We start from the raw sequence: 6,021 nt of genomic DNA, 5'->3' as shown, positions 1-6,021 counted from the left end.
CAAATTTGATTTTACATCGAAAGATGAAGTTTAAAATTTTTTTTCGACCAATATTTCTATTTAAAAAAAATCGTATTGATTAAAAAATTCACAACTCGGTCAAAGATTTTTTGCACGGCCTAGAAATTTCTGAAAAGTTGGCATTTGATGTCCTTTAAAAAATATCAAAAAATAAAAAATAGTGTTTTTTTTGCAAATTAAGTTTAAATGACAAAAGGTTAAATAAAAAATCAACAAAAAAAACACCGTGTGTCATTTTTTTCAGTGTACACACCAAATTCTGATGTTCGTTTTCAGTAAATAAGTTTACTGAAAATTTTCAGTAATCCTATTTTTACTGAAACTCAGCATTAGTCTTTTGGAATTACTGAAAACCAGTAACATTGCTGCCAGTCTATTTGGTCGCCATTTTAGTTTGTTCTCGAAGCGTGCCGTTGTAAGTTGAGATTTTATCCGCGTCCCCGGGGTAGGAAACCTGCCCGTTCAATCCGGAAAATCCCCGGTGGTTCAAAATCCACGGTCAGCACTGTCTGCGGGTAGAACAAAGATCGTTTTTTATTTTTCCCAAAAGCTCTGTAATAAAATTATGCGGGACCCAAAAATGGCAATTTTTGACCCACTTTGACCCAGAGACCCACCGGAATATCTCCGGCCACCAGAACATTTCCGGGTTCTGCGGGTCATTTTCGGAAAAAGGGACATTCTAACGAGTTCAACTAATAAAGAAGTATGCCAATTGGTTGATTTTCCGCTGAGCTATGGCCATTTTAGTGATTCCAGTTTCACCCAGGCCTATACGGATTAACTGAAGACCCAGTTCAGTTTGACAGTAAAGAATTACTGAAAATTCAGTATCGTTTGACAATTCGTGCTTACTGAAAATTCAGTTCACTTTGACAGCTTATAATTACTGAAAATTCAGTTTTATTTGACAGATCTTCAATTGCTGAAAATTCAGCTTTTCTTACGTCATTTTGACATTTTCAAACTTACTGAAAATCCAGTTTACCATCTGTCATCCTGATTGGTTTCAGGAAACTGAAGTTTCAGCAATTTACTATTTACTGAAAAACTTGCTGAAGATTCAGTAGTGCAGATTTCAGTAAATTTTTACTGAAATTCAGTGAAAGAAAGTTGCTGTGTAGTCCGTATCCAAATTGATCAAAATAATCCTTCAAAAGATACAGATTTTTGAATTCCCATACATCATTTTTGTATGGACAGTTGCCAAATTTGTATGGAATATTTTATGGACAAACTTATGATGCAAAATGGCTTCCTTAGGCATATCGAAGGCACCAAAAAAGTTTCGGTTGGATTACAAAATACAAAAAAATTGAATTACCGAAATCTGAGAGAACTGCTCCAAGACATTTAGTTTTTCAGCTTTGCTATGAACTGTAAACAATTGCAAAGCATTTTCATTTTCTGATCTTTTCCTTCCTTCAATCTGACCATAATTAAGAGTGTAACTAAATGTTTCATAATTGAATCAACAATTTATATTTATTTATATTTTGAAATTCCAAATGTTTTTAGCATTTGAAACACAAGTAGGATACCGTCATCAGGGTCTGGAGGTTCAGCATTTTTATATTTTATTGGTATTAGTAATATTTTTATAATTATCTAAAATCACCTTTCACTTCATGACAAAGAGTAGGAAAGAAAAAGAATTTCCCACCAAGTGATAACGTCATGATTCAAATTCCCGGACGCTTCGAAACCCGGACACTCCATCTTGTTTTATCAATTATTTGGATATAAGTTCGCATTATGAATGTCAAAACTGTGTTATTTGATGAATTCCAACATCAACTTTCATTTAAAGTTTGTTTGAACGTTGTAGTTAATGCCAAAACAATTAAATACAATAAAATTATAAGTTTACCAAAAATGCGAAACATTTCACTTGAAATATTTCATAGGCGTTCGAAGCACCGGGATGGCAAAGCAGAAATTTATGGTTTCGATTTCCTTGAATTCTAGTGAATTTTTACATAAACTATTAATTGTTTTGATGTTAACAGCTTATTTGAGACCTAAAGAATGTCATTCGCTAACATTTCAGTCCCAATTTGTGCGATTAATAAGTAAAATCGAGTGTCCGGAATTCGAAGCAAAAGTGTCCGGATTTCGAATCAGCTTTTATCAGTGTCCGGAATTCGAAGCACAACAAGTCATTTTAATTTTAAAATTCTGATGAAAAATTGTTAGAAAAGACATATTTTGCATGCATTTTCTTGAAACTGACTGTTTATACTACATCCTTATGATATTTCTACATTTCCAACTTATTACATGATTTTTGACAGCTATAACAAAAATGATATGGCACTAAGTGTCCGGATTTCGAATCATGACGTTACAAACTTAACGCTTGAAAAGCACTTAATTGAGCACATATGTTCTATGACTCGTGTGTTTGTACCAAGTTGCTTGGAGAGGAAGAAACAGGGAGTGTGTGTGGGCGTGAGGTTTGGAATTTGAGGTGCGCTGTTGACGTGATAATGAAACTTCCGTGCCACGCTTTCGGCAGCCATAAATAAATGTACGTGTCGTACAATATCCTCCCACCCCGCCCTTCTCCACCTGATTTGTTGTGGATCTGATCTTTGGAGTTTGGTTGCGTGCTACCACCCAGCTTGCCCACGAACCAACCCACCCAATGGCACATGTGTGTGATAATTAGATATTTTATAATTACACGAATTTACAGCGCCATAAATTTTCATCAGATTTATGAGTTGGTGTGTTTGCTCACGCTCACTTCGCCCCGGATTTGGGAGAAGGGGGAGGGGGGGGAGTGAACTCACTGGTTGTTGGTAGAAAAAAAGCTCATAAGCTGGGCACACCGGAAGTACCTTTTGTGAGTGTGTGCATGACAACGTGCAAATAAAGAACGCGATTGCCATTTGATTCAGTTAATCCAGTTCAGTTTTTTAAAGCATTGTATAACTATAAAAATAATACTTGGAGATACCATTACCATTTTTTTTATTTGAAATTGTTTGAATTTGAGTTTACAAATGACCAATTCGGATTATCAGTAAATTTTTTTATATTTTTTTTTAATTTTTAAATTAAACGAATTATGGTGATAGAATAAAATTCATCCATCGAACATTACACTTCAAAAAAAGAGACGTCCAAAGTATCAACTTTGACAGAGCCAAAGTACACGGCTGGCAGTTCATTTCTAATGGGGGCACTTGTTATAAAAATAACGAGCTTCAGCCGAGCTTCCATAACAAGTGCCAGTCACACATGCACGTTCGTACATGTGTGAGAGTACAATTCATGCATGCTGAAAGTGTTCATACTCTTGTAATAAGTATTATGCATTTGATTGCAAATGGGGCAAAGAAATAAAAGAGGTTGTCACAAAAGGATTTTTTAGAAATTCACTAATTAAAATGTTGCTGCTCAACATTTATTTCTAAAATTTGGTGTTTTTTTTATCACCTATTTGGCTCATCCCACTCCAAAACCAATTCAACCAGTTTGCTTTTACGGTCAAGTACCACTTGTTTCACGCATCGCCAAGTTCGAACTCCAAATTCCAACGGGGCTACCCTCACCCTGAAAAAAAAGGATTTTTTAATAAGAAATGTTCCTAAATCAACAAACAGTCGTTAATTAAGTCACCCTTTCTTCTCGCGGGCCATCCTTCAATAGAAAATATACTCTTTTTTTTTTGCTCCTCTCCTCCAACTGAACCTTGCGCGATAAAAAAAAAGTCCCTCCAAAATCAAATAACGCTCCAAAGGAACGGAAATAAATTCAAAGAAAATTAGACAGATTGCTCTCCCTCGAACTGCGCGTCTTGATCTTGGGCTCGAAGCAGCAGAATTCAAACGAAGATTAAAAAAAATCACCCAGCAATGCAACTGAATAAATATCCTTTAATTGAAACCTTAACTCCTTCTTTCCCAGTCCCCTCACCCTCCAGGAAAAAAGTCAACTCCGGAAAAATGTCACCTCGGGGTTCAGCGGCAGAGCAGAGAAACAAAAGCAAGACTTCCTTGGTTTTTCATTCGCTAGCCCCGGCATCGAAAGGCTTCTTTGAAAACTAGGAGAAGAAAAAAAAATCCTCAGTGTGGGTGGTGTGAGAGAAGGTGCCGCTGTAAATTTCATTACGCCCTCATCCCTCCCGAGAAATCGTTTGACTCGGGGTCGAACGCTGAATTGCGTCAGAGGGCGCCCAACCCGTTTCGAGGACGAAGCCAAAAAGGATCGCGTTTTTTTTTTTTAATTCATCATTCGCACTTTGTTGTGTGCCGTGGTGCCTATTCATGAAAGGTGGTTGGAAGTTTTTTTTTCCTGTGATATTTGTTTTTTATCTGGAAATCTCTCTAGACCATTATTTGACGCTTGTTTGAATTTCGATTCGGTAAACAAGTTCGCACTGAATTGGCAGTAATTACTTCCTGCGGGTTCATTTTGAGATTTTTTTTTTAATTTTAAAAGGATTGCTAGCTGCTGATGCTGTTGTTTTTATTCCATCGATTGAAACACTAAACACATTTCAAGCATTAAGTTTAATAATTTATGTTAAAGTAGAGCGCAACGGGGATACAAAGCTAATAATACAATTATGATTAATTTGATTAAATACAAAAACATCGCCAACCATATCGGCTCAAAAATTTAAGGAAATAATCAACTCCAGAAAAGGAGAAAATATTTGTAAGTTCACATTCATAAAAGCTGATAAAATATTCAAAAATCTGTATCTTGAGAAGGGATTTTTTGATCAATTAGGTGTCTTGGCCAAACTTGTAGATATTGCTTCTAAGCAATAGTCCTAAAGGATTTAACAGAAAAAAAATCATGCCATTCACATTAACGACCCCCAGGTCTTTTGTGGTCTCTATTGCAAGTTTCTGCTCGAACCTTGGAGTTCAAAGGTTTGAATGGGGGAGGGCACTCAAACCTCTTTCTACTCGAAGAAACCCAGGGTTCAAACTGACGAATCCACCGGAGCAGGCTTGGTTTGGTGTGTGGTTTGTCTTGATAGCAGGGAGACGACTCCCATACCTGGAATGACTAAACGGCCTAACAAACAAGACCGGGACCGACGTTTTACTTCCCCATCCGATGGAAGGTTGGAGCAGATGGGAATCGAACCCATGATCATCCGCTTACAAAGCAGACAGCGTAACCATTCGGCTAAGCGCGCTTCCAGAAAAAAAACATGCTCTAAAAAACCTATCCGATATTTAAATACGACTTTTTACTCAAAATTTGAAAATAAACTTTTGAGAAAATCTCATGTTTGGTTCATTTTCAGACGAAAAAAAAACAAAGGTAAATTAAATTGACCAAAAGTAAGTCAAAGTTCATTTACGATTACAAATTTAACGATAATTTCATTCATTATTAATAAGCTTAATTTCTCCAAAGAATTTATCGCAGCAATCATTGGTCCTATCTTCGATGCCGTTAAGCAAAATTGTGGGACATTTTTTCATTTTTTGGAAAAAGATATTTTCAGAAATGGTTAAGCTCGATAATGTTATACTTTTTTCGACGTTTTTACCAAGTTTTTTTTTAATTTTGGTTTTTAAGGAAAATTGCGCACGTTTGTGGATTCATTATGACCAACTTGTGCCATAGCGTTTCAACAACGTTTCAAAATACAGCAATTCCCCACGAAAACAGCATGATTCGAAAAAAAAGTTCTCCGATCGGGCTCAAAATTTTTCTGGATGTTCCTTGGCCGATAAAATTGGACCCGTATTTTTTAGAGCCGTGTCGGAGTGGTCCGAAAAATGGCAATTTTCGTCAATTTTCTCAAAAACCACTTTTTTCAAAAAATCGTATCTCCGCGCCATTTCATCCGATTTTAGCTGTTTTAGACGCTTGCGTATTTCAATTACGAAAATTTCGGTACCCTAACATGTATAGGTCATTGCTGAAATTTTTAAGCCATCGCCGTTTTAATGAAAAAAGTCGCTTTTTTCCCGTTTTCGTCTTTTTCCCATTTTTGCGCGTGGCGCGTCAAAAAACTAAGTTTTT

The sequence above is a fragment of the Culex quinquefasciatus genome, chromosome 3 (assembly GCF_015732765.1).
Source record: "Culex quinquefasciatus strain JHB chromosome 3, VPISU_Cqui_1.0_pri_paternal, whole genome shotgun sequence".
NCBI classification, from domain to species: Eukaryota; Metazoa; Arthropoda; class Insecta; order Diptera; family Culicidae; genus Culex; species Culex quinquefasciatus.
This window is presented reverse-complemented; position numbering follows the sequence as displayed.